Below are 26,300 nucleotides of genomic sequence, written 5' to 3' on the forward strand. Positions count from 1 at the left end.
AGGAATCACTCAGTTCAAAGTCTTCTTGGTACAAATCAATTGTTTTGATAAAGTCCAAGTGATTGTCAGCCTCCGTGATGCCAAGGACTACTCCTTCTAGCTACACGTGGTGCAAAACTAGTATAAAAGAGTATGAAACTCTGGGACAAAAGTCCAAGGGATAATTCCAATGATATATTGGTAATTATGGCGTAAAATATATGAAAAAATGGTGTAATTATATTAATAAAATTAATATAATTAAATAAAGAGGGGCCTGATAAAATCAGGGGTGTTTAATCCCTCAAAAGCAAACACTGGGGCCTGTAAACAGGTGTGGTTTAAATCCCAGCAAGGAATGGCGAAGAATCTCAAGAGAAAGGGGTTTGAACTTACTAGTAAAAAGCCCTTAAAGTCTTGAGGTTCTTCAGGGTAGAAACTGGGCAGTTGAAAGCGCTTGAAGAGGTTGATTCTGAAGGCTTGGTGGACACTGGGCAGTTTCTGGCGACAAAATGAGGCTAAAAACAACTACTAAGGGACTTACCAGGCTAGAAACAGGCTATTGAGCACTTGTTGAAGGCGGGTAAATTCAAGTAGATATGTAAAAGCGTGGTGAAAGGCCTTTTGGGGCAGCCAGAGGGCCCTTTAAATACCCGTGGCAGCTCTCTGGGGCGCCTGGGGGAGCTACAGGGCCACTGGCCAACTTGTGGGCGCTTTTTGGCCAGGCTGTTGACGCTACAAGGGCTAATTCTTCTTTGGGAAGATGTACTAGCCTATTTGGGGCGCCTTCAGGCGGATTTCCAGCCTGGCTGATGGAGCCATAGAAGCTAGTCTTCTTTTGGGAATATGTACTGGCCATTTGTGGGCGCCTACAGTTCAGGATTCCCTCATCCAGGCAGATGAGCTGTTACGTGTCTCATATTTATTCAAATGGGCCACAGTGCTTCCCAATTGGTCTGTACTGTGTATGCATTAGGTATTGAATTGTTTTAATGTGTCAGGAATATTCTGTTTGCATCCATGTGACATCATTACATATGTACAGCTTATGTAATGTGTGTAGTGTTTCACGTGGAGGGGCAGAATTGATGTCATTACTTCCCTGGTGGGCGTGCTGTAATGTACAGGTAGCCCCTCTTAGGGTTTCATTCATTTTTAGGGCTCTGCGCCGTCTTTAGACGTAGCGCGCAGCCTGCGGGTTTAGAGTTGACTCAACCTGAGTTGGGCTATCTTCTAAACTAAACATAACACTTCAGTTTCGTGGCTTATTGAAGTGCTATAAGCATATGTACATATGTATACAAGCATACAGGTTGCTCAACTCAAGGGTACATTGTGAATTCTAATTGGGTGATTACACAATGAAGCAGTGAGAATTAAGGGTACCTGTAAGTGGGGTACCCTAGGTTACTTTAGGCGTAGATTAAGAATATAACATAATATTCAGATTTATAGTTATGTAAGAGACAGTAATAATGTCTCTTTCATAGGTAATTATTTTTATGTTTTTATTTTATGGTATTACATGTGTAAGAGTGTAATAATATCTCTTTCATATGTAATACTATTTTTTATTTTTATGTTACGGCGGCTCTGCTATAGTAGCCAGCTGACAGAATCAAGAGAAGATTGAGTTCTTAATTGGCAAATCTCAGTCTCCTAGACCCAAATCTGGAATTTTGAAAAGAGCTTTAAATCACATCCTCCAAATCAATTCTGAGGTGATTATTTTTCATTTACTTTACCATATTGCTTCAAGAACTAATATTGGTTTTTATTATAGCTTTTCACCGTGTCAAATCTCTACAACTTGACATTCTACTTGCTGTCAGCCACTTGTTCCCCTGGACCTGGAAGCTTTTGTGAAGAGCTAACCAATGATTCAGCCTGGTTAAAAGTTGCAAACAAAAAGTGGTTGGCAAAGGAAAACTTCAAAGCCTATAGTCAAGGAAGAGACATTCAAGCTTTCCTTGAAAACAACAGCAGCTCTTCCCACCCCCGCCCGCCTGCAAAGACCCCTGCAGCTAAAAGACCCAAACATTCCGAAGAAGTAAGGAGCCAGCTGCGCAGAGAACTTAATAAATTACTTGGTGAGCCATCCAAACCAATCCCAAACTGTATTGATGTCATATGCTAATGCTTCATTTTTCTCCTAGCTGATGCCCTTGGGTGTGATAAGGCTACTTTCCCCATGATGAAAGATCCGATAGCTCTTGTGGCAAAGGATTACCCCACTGTGAGGATTGCACGCTCCAAAAATTTGACCCTTGGGGTGGAAGCTTTAGCAATTGGTTTAGAAGCTATGATTAGTAAATATAGAGAAATGTGGCTAAAAGATATTCAAACTGGTGCCTTTACCATTGTTGCAAACAGCACCAAAGGATTGTAGTTGTGTTTTTTTTTTCTGACTTGCAGTTTCCCATTACACCAAAATGCCAGTATTATTTTTAACTAGAGGCCAAAGCGGCTACGCCGCTGCAAATCTGGGTGCAGCACCTTCAGACCAAGCGCTACCCCAGAACCGCAGCCCACCAAGCCTCCACAATCTCACCCGCGGCCACAGGGGCGCCTCCTTCAACCCCGGGTGGATGAAGCTAACCACTGTTGATATCACAGATGGTGACACTCCTTGCAAGCTCTAAGATAGCACTTTATGCAGTCAGTCTCTACCCACACTGCAACCAGATAATTTCTCCTTGACTTTCTCCGCAACGGGAGATTTAATGTATGTTAAAGTGACTTGGACTGCCAGCTGTATACTGATGATTGTGAGGCAACACATAAATTGGTTGTTAGACCCATACAAAGTGGAGCAGTGAGTCAAAGCTACTCAAGACTCTGTGGACCTCTTATTTTATTATTTTCTGATTTGCAGTTGTGAAGCATATGTACGGATAAACCCGGCCTCAGTTTCACTTCTGGCCAGTGGTACTTACAGTCCCCGCACGGACCCAAAGATTGGCCCCCCCTGGAAGAGTTTATGGGTATCAGGTTGTTGGCAACTGGTCCCATACTTAATCAAATACATAAACATTCAACATTTTAACAAGACGCAAGTTATGCGTCTCCACGTGCGGCCTCACGTCGGATCCTTCTCCCATCCCTACCTCCCTCTGCCGCAAGCCCACTCGAGTCTGCCCTGCACAAGGCCACATGAAACAATCACTGCCTGCGCATATACAGGAAAGCCCATCCCTCCTACAAACCCGTCAAATAAACCCCAATTGACGTATTGTCAACGCGTAATCTGTTATGCCAGGCCGCCAAACATGAAAATAAAGCCCAGTTCCCAAAGAATTTAGGCAAATGACTAACGCAAGAGCAGGCGGAGCACAAATATGATGAACCCTCATTCCTAATACATCAATATCAACTCACCTATACTATTGACTCGCCCAAAACTCAGTCCACATCAACAGCTAGATTTCAACCACCACAACCAGCCTTTAAGTCCCTCATTAGTTTTATTATTTGTTGAAGAATAGTCCAATTAAACAAAACCAACACGGGCCAATCATGTAAGACTTCTTGTTGAATCAAGACAAGTGCAGGTGGCACAAGTGACAAACCAGACCAGGCCAATTTCAATATCTGCCGAGCAACAACTTTGGTGATTGTAATTTTTGCCCCAATCATTTTGGGAGATAAAAGGATCCGATTTAGGTGCAGGAGGAAAGAAAAATCACCTCATCAACCCAAGCCAGTCGCACTATGCCCCAAATCTCTCCCCCAAAACCTAATGCAGTAACAATGAAAGTGGATCACAAAAGTCATGCCATTTTGTTCAAGGGCTCCGTCAAAATATACAAGGTGGTAAGATTATAACTATAATTTCACTTTCATCTTGCTAACAATCATTGGTTTAGAAAAATTTTTATACAGCCGATGGTTATTCATATAGCTGGTATATAATGAAACTCCGGGAGCACAGATCAATCCGGGCAACGTATCTCAACCTTCCGTTTGCCATAGACACCCAACCGTTTGATATCACTGGCCCGGACCTTTGCGAGTTTGGCCATGATTTAAATTTTGGGCAAGTATATTCAATAAGAGGTGATGTCATGATAAATTATGATGGTGATACCGTTTGGGAAATCAACCCATTACTTGCAGCAGTCACGTACCCCGTCCTATCTCCTTACCCTCACGCTAGATTAATTGTGAATGTTTGTGGCGCTTTGATGGAACTACTTGAGTATTGGGATCACAACTGTGATGCCGCCGCATATGTCGAGGTACACGTTAAGGTTGTTTTATCTGTAAGGGCTATCATTTATCCCTCATTCAGCTGGTGTTAATTCAACTGCAACAAGACGCTCCAACAGGAATCCAAGTAAAAGCAATCATGAACACTGCAAAAAAAACTGTGTCAACTGTGAGCAGTTGACATGTGGTAACTCTGAGGAAGCTTGTGGTCTTACACCAGCCTTACTCAAGGTTTGACTCAACCCAAGCTTCAATGCACAGTCACTGTGCACCTTGCACAGTGACTGTGCCAACAAAGACACTTGTGCATTCATGTGGAGTTACAATGGCAGCTTGGCTTGAGTATCCTGCATGTCAACTGCAAGCAGTTGTCCAAGTTTTTTTTGCAGTGGAAACCCATTGATATGCCCAACCAACTTAGAGGCGGTTTCATTCCAGGTCAAGAGATTGAGCTTCAAGGGTACCTAGACCCTAGCAAGACAAGCAATACTTTAATTATAGTCAAAGTAAGACCCTACTCCCCAAATTCCATCAAGTTGACATAATAACTGACCTTAATCATGCAACACCAATGCAGATAATCAGCCATGAAGACATCCGCCGCTGACGGCAACTTCCTTTTGATCAAAATATTAACATCATGCTTACCAACTGCAATCCAGATCACTCAAATTCATTTCTTCACAATTTTCTCATGTTGTTATCCCTTTCAATTTTACTGAAGCGTAAATCAAATTGTGATGCAAAAACTCTCACCATTATCAATAACATGACCTATCAAATGCATACACTATCACAATTGTTGGTGGGCACAGCTTGCCCGTGTTAGGTTATGCTTGATCATCAATGTGCATGAGACAATCCCCTCAAGTGAGACCTTCCATTTATTCAATGCGGATTTGTCGAACAACCTTCTTACTCAGACCCACAAGCCGCATCGTTATAAACGTACTGTATCAATTGCCACCAAGAAGGTACATTCATCAACTTCAACTATTCGTTTAGGAATTCTTAAACATTTACTCTGCCTAGGATGACCAATGACTTAGCTGCCCCTGAGGACATCTCCAATCTCGTCATCACGCTTAGTACATCCAAAGGAGTCGCGGTTGAACATGTTTATACAAACCTTGGCGAACTCCGATACTCATCAGAAAGAATCACGGCCCTATATATGGCTGAGCGTGCGCTGTTTACTTCCAACTTGAAGGTAATACGACGGATCAATCTCTTGGTTACCCATTGACATCCCGGACACATCGTAACCCTTTCAGCTGGCCACCTTGCTAACATTCCTGGCTTCACAATCCAAAGAACACGCCCACTCGCGTCGGTAACTGGAATGGACCAACCAGATCCTTACATTGTCCTGAAGGTTGGGTCACCTGTCTGGCTGACAAAGGATGTTTGTTTATTTGGAAATAATGCAACTTGCACAAACTTCACACGCGGGACAAGATTTTTTGTTCGCCGGATTGAAGATGATCACCTGGTTTTCGTCTCTATTGCAAACAGTGATGTCCACCATCAAGTTCGCCGCAAGAAGATCATGACTTACTGTGTCAACCGCCGACAGCCGAAAAACGTGTTCCTTTGATATCAATATCCTATCATTGTCTCGTACACTAGTCACTCCGCGCACCTTACTCAAGAGCAACTCCCAATACATTTCAACCTAATCAATTAGAGTCAGCCTTTGACCTCCACTTATTTTCAATCTCTCAGCTAACCATTTTACACAATTTTTTCATTCAGCTGTGCTACAGACTCAATGTGGTGCTTGGCTCTAATGAATGATTTGCATATTTCTAAAATAACCATTTGTAAAATAGTGTCCTGATTGTAACGGCGGATTGGTGATGAGTACAAAATTGTCCAGCCCTGAATAGTAACTCCGTTGGATTATGTTTAATTGGAGCCTATTTCTTTCCTCGATGAATATCCGATTGTATTAATGACACTCCGTGAATAAAGTTGAAACCATTTTAAACGGATTTATATTGTTAGCTAACCCTAGCCACCATCAACTCAATCAAAGACGGAATCTCGTCATTATCCCTCTCCTATAAGTGAGTAATTGAAAGGGACATAAACCAAGTGTCTGTCCTTTTATATACATAGGTCTATTAGCCTTGTGAAACTGAGTAATCAAGCTTTTGATCCGCATGCGTTATTTCAGACAATGACGTCAACATCATTTTACTATTGCAAGTCGGAAAGAGAAATACCAAGATTTCCAATTGTCTTTGCCATTTATAGCTGCGCAAAGGTTATTTGTCTACCCAATGTCTTGACAAAGAGAAACATGAAGCGCGCGAAGTATTGTCCTAAAGATCTTCCTCCGCCGTGTCACTTAATGTATAATTGACAACACAGCTGTATAGAGACAGGGCCCTTTGCCAGAGGTGAAATCACATCACCCTCATTGATAAAGTAAAACCGGCTGACTTTACACTTTCAAACTCGTCTAGTTATCTGGATCGTCCGATCTATTTATTGCCATGATTTCTAGGTGGACAGCGATGTGTTGCGGCAATCATTGCCAATTATAAGATAGTTCGTCTGGTTGAGCTTTTGTTCATCAATAATCTTAGTGCTTGCTACGTGGCCAGGGCGTATTGCGAGGCTTTCCCTATGCAAAGCCTAAACGTGGCTAATTGAGCCAGGGAATAACAATGTACAAGCGCCTCAAGGTTTGAACCTGGGTGCAACTATTATATTTACAGGATTTTAATATACCGCAATATTAATGGTTATTCAACGGGAGTTTAAGTATGGATACAAGAAGATTTCCACTCTTTGGGGCTTCATTTGCAGTCAAGGGTTTACCATGCAGCTCACTGCTTGACGCCAAACACTCTGCCTGAATGTATCTAAACAAATAACCAAACAAGTCAAAGCAAGTTTGAGGACACTTTTGACCATGAATTCTCACCTTTACAACCGCTTGTCCATTTGCTACGTTGACCCCAGCCAAGTCGCCGTAAAACCAGGCCCGGAGACCAATGTGGTCTGAATTGAGGTCAAACTTCTAACCAACACCTAACGGTATTATGAAGTCAATAACAAGCTTCGGCATAAGGATCTGGTCAAGGCATTAGCTTGTTGGTCAGTCGGTTTGTTATTAGTATGACTCACGTCAGTCGTGTGTTCAAGTGTGATGGCGCATACTGGTTCTTTGCCAAGGATATTCAACATCAAAAGTGCGCAAATTGTCCCAACTGCGTTAACCGTCAATGGTGGTTCGTTGTTGGCATCATTCCAAAATGGACGTTGAGAGATCACTGAAGATGTCAAATTCACTTGTAATGCCCCGTCCTGGCTAATTCCAATGATTGAACCTTTTATGTTGTACGTCCGCTCGACAAGGGGAATAGCGCCATCAATGAATGCCCGCGCCAAGTCAACGGGAAAAAAATAAGGGCTGGCAGGCGGGCAAGATAATAGCCAACTGCGGAATGCAGCGGTTTTGCCCATTGGCTCCTGGGGAAAGCTGTGTTATGATTTCAGATAATAGGTTGGCACTGCGTACTTACGGACGTACGCACCAATTCATCAATATATACGCGGTTGCAAAAATTTACTCTATCGCCCAATGGTGTTTCATTTGAAGTGGTTTGGATGGATCTATTGCTTGAGGCCATGATTCCTGTTGTGGAGATATTCATCTGATTTGGTTTTTGATAAGACTTTTTCGCGGATGATGTTCAAAAAGGATGCAAGGTCTGGAAGTGTCAATTACTGTTGGACTTTGCCAACATTATACCTTGCGGTGGCAGGAATGGGAGCCATGACTCTAGGTTTTATGGAGGTGAATGTTGGGGGATTGGCTAGGCCCGAGATCGCCATTTGTGGCTGGCTTGATCTCAATGGTTTGCCGGGTTCAAATGTGGTGCGGGGGCGAGCCTCGGAGATTGCCATTTGCAGCTGACTTGGTCTTGATGGTTTGCCGTGTTTGACTTTGGTGCGTGGGCTAGCTATGGCCACCTTGCGCGTCGCGGACGACTGGGCGGCGTGATCAGGCCTTGACGGGATGTCTGTTTTTGTGCGGGGAAATATTGGACTGGTTACGGCAAATGCTTGGCGGGTGGTGTCTCCAAGCAGGTAGGCTTGCCAGATCACGGGTGGTTGCCTTTCAATAGGCGGGGGGTTTGTGCGGAGATGCCGCTCAATTAGATAGGGTAGGGGCACCCGCTGCGGGCAGGCCTGCAGCGGCGGAGCACTTTGTACATGAATTTTGGCGGGGGATCATCATTCAAGACGCGGGACAAGTCACCAGTTGCCTTCATAAAGACATCAGCGTGTAGCATCAGGCTCATCACAATGATGGGTAATATTGTATCAATTGCTGGCCCTATAGCCTTCAGACCAAAAGATAGATTGAAATATACCTCAAACACTCTTAAGTCCAACAACCACAAGTAGATATAAATCATCAAATTAACGTCAACTTTGTACTTATTGAGGTATCAAACAGCATCAACCTAATGAGTCAATGTCCAAAGAAAACTAACACATCGTGAATGCAGTCTCCCAAAAGGGTGAATCACAAGTAAGCCTCTCAACGTCCACCAGGCTATGGTATATAAGTTAGCCCTAGTTGAACGGGGAAAGCTACCTATTTGTCATTGCATTAACTCATTGACCTAATGAAAATAAGGGTAATCAGGCTCAGTTCCAAAAGTGATTAATATAACCAAGTCCTCACCGCAATGGCAATTCCGTTGATTAATTGGCAGCTGCATGTCATCGACAGGCGCCAAGTTCCTTTTCCTGTTAAGCAATGATATTAGCAATGGTTGATTTTGGTGAAGGGTACACAGACCTAATATTATCCATTTTGCCAAAGATGTCCTTGTGCACCACGTTGACGATTCCAGCTCTTATTGATGGCTTGACAACCAGCAGATTCTTTACATCAGTCGCTCTCGACACCGCGACGTAAAGTTGTCCATGAGAGAACATGTCCGTTTCAAGGTATACTCCAACCGTTTTGAGAGTTTGCCCTTGACTCTTATTGACGGACATTGCGTATGCGGGTGCAACCGGGAATTGGTACCTGAAGAAAGACAATCCGGATCTTGCATTTGACTTATTCTGCAGTTTCACTCTTGGGAGTGTCACCTCTTGACCAGCAAACGGCCCAGACATCAATCTTCCGGCAATGAATCCTATCCCAAAATTGTCAACTACAATTCTCAAACCATCGCAAACACCGTTTCCAATGTCCATATTTCACATGACCACCAGGGGCATTCCAATTTTTACTTCTATGGTATGCTCCAGGATACCTGAAACCAAAATTTTATTTAATACTTCCTCAGGAAGACTACTCACACTATCCGGATCGGGTGTGTCAATTGAGGTCATAACTGTGGCATCACCGGGTAGTACTGCAAGGATTTGATCGTTTAAAATCTTGACGTCTCGATTGAGTGGCGCAGGGATGCAGCGCTTGTTGAGATAGTTGACCGTGGATTGTTGTCCAATGATCGTGTTTGCCGCCAAGTCTTTGTAGACAAAATCTATCAAACGTTTTTGCATCTGAATGTTAGATTCAAACAACTCAAGGGGTATATTCTTAAGGTTTATGATGCCAAAATCAGAATCCTGCAATTTTCCTTCTCCAAGCTGTAAAAGGTCTTGGGAAAATGCAATGTTTGCGGATGAATCCTCTTCTGCTATAGCTGATGCAAGTCGCATATTGACCGTAAGTTTGAGCTGGCTGATTTGTTGAGCTTGGCTCATCTTGTTGTCTGCTTTGATCTTCTTTCCTCTCTGTTCATCACCTATCACACACTTGTTACCGGTTTCACAGTTCATCACTCGACTACATAACCTGAGGCAGCAGACAGTGGAAAGGCTTTCTTCATCCTTTCCAACACACTCACCATCTCGTGTCTGCTGCTTCAGGTCAGTTCTCTCTTTCTCTTCCTTTTTCCTTTTTCATATGAAATACATCATCCTTTCCAACACACTCACCATCTCGTGTCTGCTGCTTCAGTATTATATATTTCATCAGGTTATGAGTCCCAGTTGCTCTTCCTAGTAAAGCGCAACATCCAGCACGTAAAACACTCGGACAAAAGTGTGTTCACCTCAACCAAAGGATCACCCAAACACTCGCAATGGCAGACGCCGCCGTTCAAGACAGCCCGGACAGCTCATCGTCCCTGAAGGTCGCCGGAATCCCGCAACTCAGCGCTCCGGATCCTTCCTCCAACTACCTCAACTGGAGTTTTGTGGTAACCGTTCACCTCGGCTCCCTCGGACTCTCCTACCTTCTCCAACCGGTCAAACCCGAGGAACGACCAGCCAGGTGGGCAAGAGACAACGCCGATGTCTGTTCATTCATCGCTCGAAGTGTCCATCAAGACAATCTTTGACTCATTAGAGCCTTTCCCGAGGATGCGAAGGCTATGTGGGATGCTCTGCAGGAAACTCACCTTGACTCAACAGCTGGTGGTCCCATCTACTGGCTCCGCAGGCTAGTCACCACTCGTATGACCGGTGATGATGTTGAAACCCACATCAAGGAAATGGCTCTCAGCGCCGAGAAACTAAACTCCTTAATCACTGCCGACAAACCCCTCACTACCGATGACATTCACGCCGCCTCGCTTCTCGGTTCCCTCCCGGTAGATTGGCTCCACTGTGTTTCGTCCATGCTGAAAGAGGACTCAGTCACTTCAGCTCGCATCGTGGCGGCACTCAAAGCTGAAGCTCTCCGTTGCAAATCTCGTATCAAGGAGGATCTGTCTATCTCTGCTGCAAGGGCATCCCCTTCCACCGGAGGAAGATCTCGTCTACCCTTCAACGACTCACTCTTCTGCTCATTCTGCCGTATCAAAGGCCACAAACTATTGGTCTGTAAGAGCGCGGCCAAAGTCTTGGGTGATCATCAACGCGGCCGCAGGTCGAACACCAAACCAGGCCGTCGCTCTGACTCCGATAAAGGCTCCTCCGTCAACAATCAAGACAAATTACGCTCCACCTCTGGACGCAACCACCCAACACCCAAGCCGGCCGCCAAGGCTGGTCTCACCTCCGTCGTTGAACTCGGCAGCGACTCATCCTACGAGTCGGACCGCTCCGACTCTGAATACGCCAGTGCTGTGTCCGGACTTGTCGTTCCAACCACGGCTCTTCAGGTGTTGGTCAATGCCAACATCGACTCCGGCTGCTCCATGAGTATGACCCCGTATGCTGAGGACGTCTCTCACATCAAAGCTACCTCCACTCCAGTCCGCCTTGCCGACAACTTGGTCGTCTCAGCAACCCACAAGGGGTATTCAACCCTCCCTCTGGACATCACCAAGTCCGTCAAAACCCTCGTGGTTCCCGATTTGCACAAACCGCTCCTCTCCGTCGCGGGCATGGTCGATGCTTCTCTCCGAGTCGTGTTCACCCCGGACTCCTGCGAAATCTACGACGTAAAAGACTTCAAAGTCTTGGGCTCCATTGTCGGGCAGGGATACAGAAAAGGGAACCTTTTCTACCTTCCCTCGGCGGAGGTGACGTCCAATTCCGCCTCCCTGGTTCCCGGACAACTGGCTGATAATTCTCTTTTCGGGTATCACCAACGCCTATCTCACATAGGTCTGAAATCCCTGCGTCGATTTCTCAAACTACACCACATCAAGCCAACGTCAATGAATGAGGTCGATTTTTGCAAATGTCCGGTATGCATACAATTAAAGATGCACAGATTGCCCTTCACTTCCCGTTCTCCCTATTGCTCCAAAGTCCCCGGAGAGCTCATCCACTCCGATGTGGGCTCGTTCGAAATCACATCCCGCGAGGGATATAAATATTTTGTTACATTCATAGATGATTTTTCAAAGTCTCTTTCCGTCACGCCACTGAAATGCAAAAGCGACGTTTTTCGCTGTTTCAAACTTTTCAAATCTTCCTTTGAAAAGGATGGCCGCTTTACCATTCGCGCGTTACGGTCAGATAATGGCGGAGAGTATCTCTCCAAGGCCTTTGAAAATTTCCTTCTTGATTCGGGCATCACTCATTCTCCGGGTCCACCTCACTCTCCCGAGCTCAATGGTGTTGCGGAGCGGACAAACAGGACCATAGGCAACCTAATCCGGTGCCTTTTAATCAGCTCCAAACTACCAAAATCTTTCTGGGTGGATGCTCTCCGTCACATTCTTTACTCCATCAACTCCATCCCCTTCTCCACCCCTACTGGTTTCCATTCACCTCAATCTCTTCTTGGTCAGGACTCAGTAGTTATTGACTCCCTGCATCCTTTTGGCTGTTTGACGTGGTATAAGGTTCCCAAAGCAAATCGTAAGAAACTCGACCCAAAGGCCCGTGTGGCTCTGCTTCTCTCATATCTTTTGGACGGAAACGGTTACCTTGTATGGGATTTGGAACGGCGTCAGGCGGTCAAAACCCGTGATGTGTTATTCAACGACTCCACCTTCCCATACGACTTTTGCAAGGTGGGGCCATCTCCAACGGTCACGATTGAACTACCCTGGCCGTCCTCTGAAGCTCGCGCTCCAATGCCGACACCTGTTTCATCTCCAGTCCCTGTTTCTCCTCCAGCGGCCCCCGCCGCCGCTGTTCTACCCACCTCATCCATCCTCGAATCGCCACCCCTGGACATACCTCTCCAGCCCCGTTTTGATTGACGGCTAACGGCCTCCATACACGCGCCACTGAACAGACTGCGTGACCGGACCCCGTCACCCGAGTTATCTTCTACTGACTCAGTTTCATCTGACGGTAAGTCTGCCCTTTCGCCGGTCCAGCTCCCATTGCCCTTTCTTCGCCCTGCTTCCCCTCCGTCCCTTCTACCATCCCCTCCGCTTCTTCCCGCCGCACGAGCTCCTCCTGAGGTCATCCCAACCCCTTCATCTCACAGGTCTCCCTCTCCGGCGGTACCTCCTGCTCCTCTGACCGCAATGACGCCTCCTCGAGTCCCTCCAACTCAGTCAAACCTCCCACCCTCACCACTCCCGGCCCCGGTGCCGTTGAGAAGTCTTTCCCCGCCGCCGATTGGCCCTGCCTCCGTTCCCCTTCCTCCATCTCCCCCTTCATTACCGTCTCCGCCGCCAGTCAGACGTTCCAATTGTTCTCGACAGGCTCTGGATTGTTACGGACACTGGTCCAAATCAACATCGGCTCCGAGCAACGTTGACACACCCAAAACCTGGTGTCAGCTCCAACGTTCTCCGGATAAAGATAAATGGATGAAAGCCGCAAATGAGGAGTTTTCCTCACTCCTGGGGATGGAAACATGGAAATTGGTCCCGCGACCGGAAAAACACCGCATCATTAAATTGAAGTGGGTCTTTAAAGTCAAACGCCGGCCGGACAAGACCATTCAGAAACTGAAAGCTCGCCTCGTCGCCATGGGCTATTCTCAGATTCGTGGCCTTGACTACAATGAAGTATTCTCTCCTACTCTTCGCATGGAAACCTTTCGTCTCATTTGCAGTCTTCTAGCTGGGCGTCGCTGGAAAGGACGTCAGGTGGATTTCAAAACTGCATTTCTCAACGGTCATCTCGACGAACCGATTTACATGGAGCAACCTGTTGGCTTTGAAGACTCGGCGCATCCTGATTATGTGTGTGAAGTTACGCGGTCTTTGTACGGACTAAAACAGTCCCCCCGTCAGTGGAATCAAGAGCTGCATTCGGCTCTCCTCGATCTTGGAATGGAACAGTCCAAGTATGATCCCACTCTATACTTTCGCCTTGTCTCCGAGAAACTTGTTTGCGCCGTAACGGTGCACGTTGACGATCTCACGGTGGTGGGTGAACCTGCTCAGGTTGATGGGCTCATAAAATCCCTGGGTTCACGCTTTCAGATCGGTGCCAACGAGGATTTACATCATTTCCTGTCAATCAAGATCACACGGGATGTTGAAAATCGCCTTCTGTATCTATCTCAAGCACATTACATTGACAATGTTGTCTCTCGCTTCCTGCCCAACGGTTCAACTCCGACATCTACTCCCACCAATTCCTCTTTCAAAGACCTGCGCAAACGCAAACCCAGTGATCCTGCCTCCTCAGGACCCTATAATCAACTAATTGGCTCGCTGCTCTGGGTTGCTCAATGTACGAGGCCCAATATCTCTTTTGCCGTGAATCGACTTTCCCAGTTTCTCAAAGATCCCTCCGATGATCACTGGCTGGCAGCAATCCGCATACTCCACTACCTTTCCACCACCAAAAACCTTTGACTTCGCCTCGGCGGCTCGATGGTTTTCAGTGGTTTCTCCGACTCAGACTGGGCCGAGGATCGCGAGGATCGCCGATCTACCTCAGCATACACATACCGCCTCGGTGAGGGGTCTGTCTTGTGGAAATCGCGCAAACAAGCAACCGTGTCTCTGTCAAGCACCGAGGCTGAATATAAGGCACTCTCTGACTCATGCAAAGAGGGCCTATGGTTTCGAAACGTCCTCACCGAATTACGTCTACGTCCTAAACACGCCATTCCGCTTCACTTCAATAACGAGGGTGCTGAGGCTCTTGCAAACAATCCCAAACATCACTCAAGAACCAAACACATCGATGCGCGTTATCACTTCGTACGGGAATGTGTAAAGGACTCAAAGATACAGATTCTTCACGTCTCCACACGAGCCATGCTCGCCAACATGTTAACTAAGCCGCTCCCTCGAATACTCCTCGAAAAACACCGTCTTATGTTTGGGATAGTCTAGATTTTTTTTCTCATGTTTTCCTTCATTTCTTTTCTGGTTATGTTCATCTCTCAGATTCTCAGCAAGGGGGGGTGTTGAGCTTGGCTCATCTTGTTGTCTGCTTTGATCTTCTTTCCTCTCTGTTCATCACCTATCACACACTTGTTACCGGTTTCACAGTTCATCACTCGACTACATAACCTGAGGCAGCAGACAGTGGAAAGGCTTTCTTCATCCTTTCCAACACACTCACCATCTCGTGTCTGCTGCTTCAGGTCAGTTCTCTCTTTCTCTTCCTTTTTCCTTTTTCATATGAAATACATCATCCTTTCCAACACACTCACCATCTCGTGTCTGCTGCTTCAGTCTTATATATTTCATCATGATTGAATTCCACATTGGAAGCGACTTGATTGTTGAGCAATGGGATGGTGGGAATTGGTTATATTTGACAACAGGCAAGATTTGCCAAAAATCGCCGGAAAATACCACAATTTTACCGTCAAAGTCTAGTTTGGATTTGCAAATCCTCTTCAACGTTACGTTTACGGCTTCTATTGAATTTTTGTGTATAGTCACAATTTTGTCCCACATGATGAGTTGTACATCTCGTAGAGTTCTTGCTAATGCCGTATCAGAATCAATAGGAAATTCACCTCCAACTTCTGCCTCAATTGGAATCTTAAAAGCTGAATGAGCGGTTTGTCCCCCTTTTAGTAATAAGGCGGCGACACCTGAAGAGGTCACAACAACTTTTGAAATGTTTTTGAGGGAAGCGTAGTCAACAAGTGTGTTGAGGAGAAATGTTTTCCCCGTCCCGCCAGGACCGTCAAGATAAAAGAGAGAAGATTTATTTTGTTCAAGCGCGCGGGTTATCTTGAAATAGAACCCTTCTTGTTTCCTGTTGAAGGACTTGACGTTTGACTGAATCTGTTGTGCTATTTTGCTTGGATCTTCTCGATTTTCAGTAACCGCTTCCATTGTTGCGAGTAAGGCATGTTCAGTTGGAGTAGGCCCGATACCACAAGCTTCCAATGTTCTTCCCATCCCTTGAAATAAGTCTTTGAGACGGAACAAAGCCATAACTCGCCGCTCAATATCATTAAGGGCAGTACTGTTGCGTTTTTTCATATCCCTGCGTGAACAGTCATCGGTGAAAGATAAGTAGTGATTATCGAATAGGTCGCAAGGAGCAGACAGGGGTGAGTGTACGCAAATCATGGCAAACATTTGCGTAAGCTGAAATCCTGTTCTCACGAATGAAGCTTTGGTTAATGATTCATTGTACAGAAAGTCATTGACAAGAAGCCCGAGATCATTGCACGCAGTCTGGTAATCCGTGCAGAGTTTGCCATTGAGTGTACGCAAATCCTGGTGAGAGGTGACGCCTTTGCGGTTCAGCAGCAGAACTCGGAGATAAAAGTTTTTGCCAGCAAGGTAAGAAACTGAAAAGATACGCCCAACGCAATCCAACTTTGATTTACGGGGAAGCCATAGCTTTTTTGCCTTATTCCAGGAGAAATAGGTTGGTATATCTTTGTAGAACAAGGCTCAAGCGTGGACACCATCTGCGCCAATAGCATCATCTACGTACAGTTGATAAAAACCGGTGAGTGTGGTCATGTTGGCGCGTCCTGTGTTAATTCGTTTTTCTAACCCTTCTTGACCGCTAAAATAGACTAACTGTTCACCCTTGTTGTGGATGTTAAGCCGGGTAACGGCGGGCAAGCGGTCAGACAAGGGAAACTTGAATATTTGCCACGCAGCTGGTAAATCAACAGGACATAAGCTGACAAGTTAGGAACATGTTTGTTCAATGTGGAACTGCTAACCTTCAACGGGACTAACATATCTTCCCTCGACAAATGACTTCACTTCATCTTCTCCATCAATACATAGCGATAGGCGATCGTGTCCTTTAGTTATATACTTGTAAAGATATTTGATTGCTGTAGTACTAACAGGTACTTCAACATTTATGTGACATTCAAACATACGGGTCAGACAAGGACTATACAGTACCACATTTCCATTTTTGAATGTAGTGGTGTGTTTCTTGACGATTCGTCTGTCATTGCGGCGCTTCTATACGGGGTAAGTGCCCTCAACGTTAACAGTCCTATCGGTAAATGGTTTTGGGAACCCGTATTTGAAGGTTTTTCTGTTCCAGCATGGCCGGCCGAGACAGGGCCCATGAAGCATGAATTCGCTGGCAAGAGCAAACAGAACTGGTGACCTGATTGGATCGGGCAATTCAGCTGTTACAATCCTGTCTATTTCCTCGGGTGTTACTGGCTTATTGTTTTCATCCAGAGTCAACATCAAATGTAGATGAGGTAAACCCCGTTTTTGAAACTCAACAGTATAGATGTACGCAACAATGCGACAGTAGCGTTCCATCTTGACCAGTTCGATAATCAAATCTTTCATCTTTAAATAGAAAACTCGAGCAACAACTGTTGGGTGATCATATGATTATTCATTTTCCCCAATTTCCTAGACTATTTCCCACCAATTAGGGTTTGCCGTCATAGTGATAAATAAAGATGGTGGTCCGAATTGTCTGCATAACGCCATTGAATTGTGGTAGAGTTGCTGCATACACCTCGGGCTTCCTATGAATGTTGATGGAAGTATCACCCGGCGGCCAGTGATTTCTGATTGATTTTTGAGAGAGTTGAAGAGTTGGTTGTATTGATTGACCTTCAACTTTTCTTGATTACTTGAGATAAATTGCAAACGCTGTCTTTCAATGCAAACGTACATATCAACAAGTATTTCTTGGAATAACAAGCGTCCTGCAAGGATCGCTGAGAATCGCTTAAGTCTCTGGAACATCAAGTAGGCAAACCATTTGAGAGAACCGACTTTCCTGTTTTGGACTGATTAACAATATGTGTAAGTGTTTGAATTAAACAGGAATAATCATTGTTAAAACATACCACGACCCATATGAGCCCTGTAGAGGTTATCCCATTGCTGCTCTCCGTGCATAAATAATATTGGGTACCTCAATGGGAAGTAGGTGGAGTGGGAGTCTGAGATCAAGTCTAACCCAGCATCTCGTCGATGGAGAAGGATTTGTTGTTCTTGAATGATGTCCCCCTTGCCCTCCACTACAACAGCGACTTCATCACTTGTAGGACAACTGTATCTTTTGGGATCCGCACCGGGTGTTGGGACGCCTTGAAGTTTCAAAGTTTTAGCGTTTGAGTCTTTCAGAATGTTGAGGGCAGGCCGGAATTGTTGAGCATACGGGTTGATCCAAGACATCAGTGAAATTAATTCAAGTATTACCCCTTGCTTCATTTTTGAACCAGCCCCTTGGTCACTGGCCTTCCCGCGCGCTTTTGCGATTCTATAATTTGCCTCTTCAACTCCTTTGTTACCAACGACATAGATTTGAGCAAATCCTGGGTTGTTGGTCAGGGGTTCAATTGATGCTATCCTATGGGTGATTCCTCCGGAGACCTTGAAAACTTTGACACCCATTGGGCCATCAACGGATCTGTTGATATTTTCACCCAGTGACGTGAAGGACATTGCGTTGTTTTACATACGGGTAAGTGATTAGAAAACCTTTGATCCTAAGCTCAGAAGTTACTCGTGATCAGCTTGAATTGATATGAGGGTAAGTAAAGAACTTACTTTGGTCGGAGTTGGACAGCAAATTCTTCAGAAGATCAGGGTAACTTGGCGCGGTTGGGTCAGATGAGGGTAAGGAGACTTTATTCTTCTGGCAGCAAGTAGAATACAAGACGGAAGATTTGCTACGTTTGGCTAATGTTGATTCATCAGACCAGTGAAGCGCTCCACATGATTTGCCAGGTTTATTACATTTTCCTAAGTAATGGAGAACTTTATAAGCAATGACCTTCTTGAGACTCTCTTTGTAATCTGGGCTTGTGCTGTTAAGAATGTTTTGCTTGAAATTGATCATCTCTTGTAAAAAGGAAAAGTTGATGGTTGTGAAGTGAGGATTCGGGTGACCGCTCAAGTGAAAATATCATTGGTTGCACGGACTTCGAAGTACAATAGAAATGACGTGGAGTCATGCACGTAAATTAAATATAGGTAAGCTTTCCGCATAACCAACGGATGTCTACACTTGGGCAATGGCGCCCATTGATGAGTATTGCGCAAATAGACGTGACCTGATTGCAGACAATGAACAAGGTAGCTTCTGCTAAGTTTTTTTTTTAAGTTCAGGGGGTCAATCAATGCATAAATAAAAGATTGTGACTGAGATAACGCATCAAGATGATGCTTGTTTTGACATATCCTCTAAAAAATGAGGAAAATTTGTCATGGTACTCGCAAGGGGACGCGGTTGATGGTTTTGGGTAATTACAGGTGTTATGATGATGAAAAGGAGAATATTTACAATAGATTGAGACACAAGTGAAATCATTGGGACATAGTGCCTTGAAAACGTTGAGATACTGTTTCGGTTCAATTGGGAAGATCAAGGCTTGGCAAATCGGAGATAAGATGGTAAATACATGGAGGCTTGCGGAGGATTCTAGAATAAAGTTGTCAACAAAGGCGCAGGTTTGAGGGGCAAATTGTGAGTAGGCGGCCTCAGAACTTCTTCATACGTTTTGCAGCGTTGCGAAGAATTTCCTTACGGGGAAAACCCTTTTTGGCTGGACCCAAGCTGTCTGGTTTGTCATTTGGGTGTTCATTGGTTTCGTCATCTTTGTTCCTTGCTTTGTCCGATTCTTGGTCTGACTCTTCAATTAGCTTTTGCTTGCCTTTTGCAGAAGTTGTCGGCGGGTTTTTAATTATGGTTGCTTTCTTATATACTGTAGGGTGGGGTGTCGGCAATTGCAACGTTGATGGTGGACTCTCATCGGTCACATTATCAAGTTTCTTTGCTGAGAAGGTTGTACTAAATTCATGTGATTAGCTGTATGTCACCAGGCCATCAGTTAATGAATTTTGACTAACAGTTTCTTTCCCCCAGAGGGGCCTGCTTTGTTGGGAGAGCTGGATGCGGGGACGGCGCGGCCAAGCTGGTGGCCGGTTGTGACGCTAACAGATGATACCTACGAATGAAGATTCATGAGAAAGTATAATTGGTATAATATGAGGATTGGCCTTCGGTCCTTACCAGTACAACTGCCATGCTATCCTCCATGTCAAAGTCGACAAGCCGCCCAATAATGTTCACTTCGCGTCCTATTTGGTAGAGGGTATGCGTTTTGACCATGTTTTTTGATCCGGGGATGATATACTTGACGTTAAAGCGTTGATGACATTGTTCCTAAAGGTGATTGCGTAAGATTGACTGGAGTAAGTGGGTGGTTTAGGTTGACATTTACAATAAAACTAACTTCGCTGTCCCAGTCGCAACGTGCTACAATGACCTCCAAACAGGTAGAGGTATCCGCGCCACTTGATACAACTTCTTGCCTGCCAGTAACCATGCCGAGAGAATGGATTGTGGTCTTTCTGGTAAAATTGGGTCTGTTGGGTAAAGTGGACCCAGTTTGGGTGACAGAGTCCTGATAGTAGGTGAGTGTGGGCATAGACCCGTCATTGAGGGCAATGATTTTACCACTGATGAAGTATATCATGTTGGGATGAAGAACGTTGTTGATTGCAGTGTTGGTAACCAGCTGAACCTCAAAGTCTTCGTTCTTTTTGTCAAAACTACCGCTGGCCTGTATAAAACTTTGGGTCTTGACATAGCCGTCGAGGTTACTGCGGACAGATTCGGCCAGCGACTTAATGAGAAAGCAAACTCGTTAGTGGTGGGTGATGTTTGAGAGATATATGAAGTACTGACTTCTGACAGTGGCTCAAAGTGGCCGTCAAAGGCGACGGGGGGGTTGGGGGATTGAGTGTTGCTCATGATGATGTTGAGTTAGTGTTAATGGAGGGTGAAGGGGGGTTGGGTTTGTGAAAGATGTTGAGTTTGAGGGCTATGAGTTTGGTTTGTTGTGTTTGAGGTTGTGGTTCTGGCGGATGGTGTGGTGAGGTGGGATAGTGATGAGCTTAAGTCAAAGGTAGGTATTTTTATACTGACGGGTTGGTCTCTTTGACCGGTGTGCATCTGGTAGATATTCTGCTGTAGGGTTTCGAGGTTGCTTACGACCGATCTCGGCGTGGTGCCTGTCTGGACTGGTTTGGATGGCCATGCGGGGGTAAAAAGGTGCGGATGGTGGCGCTGGACAGTAATAATTGGTCTGGGTGTTGATTGGACTGTTGGGGCTGGGCTTGACCCGTACGGTGAAGAGACGGCTTGTTGGCTTGCAAGGCAGTTGAATGTTGCTGGCCTGGTTGAAAGCAGTGGGCTGGGCTGCGGTGTTGTAAGCGTGTCGAGGCAGTTTAGGCAAACAATTCAAGAGAAAATTGAGGATATGATATTGGCGTTAAGGTGGTGGAGTGGTTGGGATGCCCATGGGGCGCAAGGGCGTGGTATGGTCAGCGGGCAAGGAAATGGTTGTTTTGTCAGTGGAAGGTGTGTTGTTTGGCAAGGAGGTTTGTGTATGGTGGTGATGGGTGGCGGCGTTAAGAACAATAATTGGCCTGCGCAGGTTGTTGACGTGAAACGGATGAGAACACTGCAATATGTTGGTTGAGTAAGACTTAAGCAGGCATAGGAACCAGGGGTGGTGACGGGCGCAACCAATGGCTATTGCGTCAAATGGTATCTACGGGCAGCAGCCTGAGGGTGTAGGGAAAACGTGTGTTAAAACAGATAAGAACGCAGTAATACGTTGATTGAATAGGACTTGCCTAGGCATACAGGTAGCGACGGTGACGGGCGCAACCCGTGGATACATGCGGTAACTTGGGAACAGGTTCTACAGCCGACAGCCTGAGGGTATAGGGAAACGTGTGTTGAGTGTAATAAATTGTGCACTATAAAAGGAGGAACGATATGATGTTTAAAATCCAGGTGTGTCTGTTTATGCTGTAATTCCAGCTGGCGGCGCGCCTCACTCCACCCCCCGCTTGTGCACTTGTGTGAGCGGCAGGGTTAAATTACTGGCCCCATGATGCATTGAGCCATTTGGCGTTGCAGGGGGCCTTCTCTTACACGTTGTTTGTCCCTTCTGGTGAGCTGGGCGGCAATGTGAGCCTGGGTGCAGCAGCTTTGGCTGGTGTTGGGCTAAGTTGCTGGTCAAGATTTGTAAAGTTGTTTGGACAATAATTTTAATTTTGTATTTTGTCTCTATATGAGGGAAAACTTCTTTTTTAATGTGTTTTGGGTCTGTTATAGGGGAAACCCTTGAATTTTTTGTCCACAAAACTGTGAATTTAATAAACTTGGATAATACGCACAAGTCTTTAGCTAAATTTTGAACATGCTTTGGTTGATTGGTAGTTTAATTGAATATTAAGGGGAAAATATGCAGCACAACCAACAAAAACAATAAATTCTGTAAAGAAAAATCAATGATGAACTATTTGGCAATTTTAATGTGAGCCTGTGTCTCTTATGTGACAGCAGGACACAAGAAAAATGGGTGGGCACTGCTTGGATTTCTTGGGATAAAGAAATAACAAACAGTAAGAGAAAAAGAGAGAGAGAGAAAGAGATGATCTGAGAGATAATATTCAAGCTTCTGTTGACCTGTAGGTGGGAACTAACATCCACTAGCAATGCTACTCCTTAAGGGAGTGCTGCCAAGCTGTGCCAGAGATTGCAACAGCCTCTTCTCACAATGGAAATGTGGAAGGTATCTGAATTAGACAAGTCTAATCAGCCACAATTTTTTAGACTTCTCTGTGGATAGTCAAGGTTCTTTAAGGGGAAACCTATGTGGTTTGTTACTGACAAAAACCACAGAAAAAGAAGGATATGAAGTGATTTGATCCTTGAGAGTAGATGTCTCAAGGTATATGTACCTGTGATCAAAGAGGAGAGAAACAAACAAAAGAGGAGAGAAAGCAGTCAAATAGACAGAGAGGAACTCCTCTGAGATAATCAAGGTTCAATGAAAAGGGTACTAACTGGCAATATTCCTGTTGGTGATACTGGGAGTGTAGTGGCCTTGTTCTGGTGATCCTGGGTTGTGAGGTGTGGTTCTGGTCTGCTGAAGTCTGTAGATCCTCCTCAGGCAAGGGGGATCCTGACTTCGAAAATTTTCACAGTTTGCTTATGTAATTACATATGTACATGTGGTTTGGCGCGCCTGGTAGCGCTGACACGTCACAACTGCGCATGCGCGCCACAACTCAAGAACTCAGGGAAGGAGTAGAGTTACAGAGAATTGGTGAGTTGTAACTAGGGTTAAAATTGCATGAGGAAACAGAATATGAAATCAAAACAAGGATATCTCTTAAGATGAAAAAGATATGAAGTAATTCATATGTAAAAAGTAGAAAAAGGCAGACTTTAGGTCAGCTGTGTTGACTCTAAGGCTGACATTTAACCTTCTTTGCACCACGTTTTGAATTGGCAGTCACTTGAGCTTTGAGGAAACCTGTAACTTTTGCAGAATCATATTCTGGATAAACCAGAAGCCAAAATCTATAGTTGCTAAATTTCTATACATTTAAAGGAGAAAATATTCAGTTTTATGTGAGAACAGGGTGGGCCTATCAATTTTCTGCGTACCTCATTCCCTTTTTGGTAGGCTGAAAATCGAGCAATTGATGAAAAGGAGGAAGCTCTGCTCCACATGGCCACTGAATATTGCCTGGGATGGTTGGTAGCTTTGGAAAAGTAGAATTGGGCCACCCCATGGAAGAGAATAAGAAAGGGTCCATGGAACAAACAACCATGCAAACCTGGATAAGCTAGGCCTAGTGAAGGGAGGAGAAACTGTCCCCCAAGATGATTTCCAAAGAAAAAGACGCTGTCCATCAACAAGGTGTTTTTTTTGTCTCGGTGGGTGTTGGGGAGAGTATTGACTGATACTGTGCGTGCTTTGCTGATTAAATGTCAGAAATGATGTATTATAAAATTCTACAATTGGAGAAAAGCATACCTGCAATTATGACATTGTCTTCCAGCCCATTGACTTCTTTCACCGAACTAAAAGCATTTTTTTCTAAGTAATCAACTGCTTGCTCAGCAATTAATGAAGCTTCAGGAAGGAAAGCCTTGTTTATCCAGTAAGACAATCTATGATAAAATACCATATTGTGTTGAAGTTCCACAAGCCCGCGTGCCCGTGGACTGGTTTCAGTACAAAGAGGTTTGGGAAGATTGGGTTCAGGTTTGGATTTCCAATGGTCCCCGTGGCCCTGTAGCTCTTCTTTCTTGATATCATGGGTGGAAAATTTGATGTTTTTGTCCGCAGCACCTGCAGAGAGAGGCTAAATTTGAAGCTCTTAGTCCAGTTTCATTTTGGAGAGTTAAGATCATGAACTTACACTTCCCAAGCCATATCCATAAGCTTGATAGGAGACTGTCAATTTTTTGGCCCCCTTGCCTGCACGGACCTCCCCCTTGGTATCCAAATAAAGAGGCAAAGTAGAAACTGGGAACTGATTAGACATATGAATGGACCGTATCACTGTCTTCATTGCTTTGAAGCAGGTTGTCTACCACAAATCAATCCAATCGCTCCCTGGCCCTAACCTGAGAAACCAACATTGTCAGCCCATGTATAATTTGAACATATAAGTTGGGCAGCATGGATTATACTAACATCACGAGGGACATGCAAGCTCTTTGTTGATTGTGGCTTTGGAGGGAGGCCTACCCCAATACATATTCCCCCCTCATTAATAAGAATGACCATTACGTCACCAGGTAGGACCTCACACTTATCCTTAGAGGAAATTGAGTGCTTGATGACATCAATGTAAGTGGGATATTGGAGACAGAACGGCTTCTTTACGGATGGATTGGCTTGTCCATTTTTGTGGTAAACTTGCATCTGATGTTCAACCAGCTTTGCAGCACTGACCAACTGACCTTGAGGTCGTTTTGGGTGGAAACTCTTCATCATATGTCTTTTGGATCATCCTGACAATCTTATGGATAGAATTGGACCTCCCAAACTCTTGCATCAAGAAAATAGCATATGCTATTCTCTTGTAAGTCAAATCAACTACTTTCCTGGTGGCTCGCATATGTTGAGAGTGGAGAAATCCAATTTCTTGGGAATTCAACAAGTCTGTATTCAGGTAATCCGATCCCCGCTTCAGATCTTCAAATTTGCAGACCTTGCCTCCATCCATACTAAGCCAAACAAATCATTATCAGCCCTCCATATCTGCTGGGATTGCTTTGGCAGGAGTCAAGCATGGCAGAGTCTTCGCGACAATGCCTCAGTAGCCCCACAATGTGATGGCAGGCAAGCTTTGCGTTCAAACCCACCATCACACAGCACCAATGCAATCCGGCATGAAGAAAAAAGTGAGGTTTGGGGTGAGGATGTGAAGTTGACTTACTTTTGAGCCATTTGAGTTTTTGGTGGATAGTAATATTTTGTACTGTCTGGCAAAAGGGACAAATATCACAAGGTCAATTCTACCCTGTGTTCTTTGAAAGGGTGAAAGGGGGGGTTAGGTAGCGTGGAAAAAAAAGTGTTTTTAGCTTGTGTGCAGGGTGGGAATGGTTCAGGGTGGCCATGGGAGCAGTGTGTGCAGGAAGATAGGCGTCAGGAGAAGATGCCAGGGCGGCAAGGCGCAAGCTCTGTGAGCAGAGAGGATTGCGGCAATGGCTGTTGAGGTTAGAGGCGCGGAGATTGGCAGACCGGTTAGACTACATGGTTTGCTGGCGGGCCATTGCAGCAATTGGCAGGTGCTTTCTTTGTGCTGGGGGGATGGAGACATGTTGAGCAACTCGGGTTTGGAGGTCCTGATGGAAAAAAACGGCCGGGTCTTCACTGGGGATGGTACAGACAGAGGACGAGTCAGCTCTGGTGTTGAGATTGGTGGAGGGGGAAAGCAAAGAAGGGGAGTACTTGCAAAGGGGAAGCAAATGAGTGGAGTCCTTGCAGGAGTTAGAGTCCTGCTGATGATGCAGTGCTAGTGTGCAAGCATGCTGAGAAGCTATCTGCTGGGAGATGTGCTTGAGGGTCGGGCAATCACACTGCCAGCATATTTGGCTGGGATGAAGTCATCCCAGCTTAACTGGGATGCACTCAACCAATTTAAAATGGGTTGATCTTGACCAATGAAATGTAAATACCTTGGATTTATATTTCATCAGTTGAGATCAACCAGGTTTAAATTGATTGATTTCATCCCAGTTTAACTGGGATAACCTCAACCCAGCCAATTATGCTGGCAGTGTCAGGAAGGCCAATCAAGAATGATCAACAGCCCGCTGACAGTTGGAATTGGAGAAACTGATGTACAAGCACCAGTAGCATCCCGGCAGCCTGAAGTTCGTCAGAGCGCCCCAAGTTTGTCGGAGCAAAGGAGGCCCTTAAACAACTGTTGAATGCTGACCAGCGCCGATTTGAACAATCACAATGTGTATGAGCAGGACAGACAATGGCCTTTGATTCGGGGGTTGGCGGCCAA

Source organism: Puccinia triticina, chromosome 13A, assembly GCF_026914185.1.
Source record: "Puccinia triticina chromosome 13A, complete sequence".
In the NCBI taxonomy this organism is placed as follows: domain Eukaryota; kingdom Fungi; phylum Basidiomycota; class Pucciniomycetes; order Pucciniales; family Pucciniaceae; genus Puccinia; species Puccinia triticina.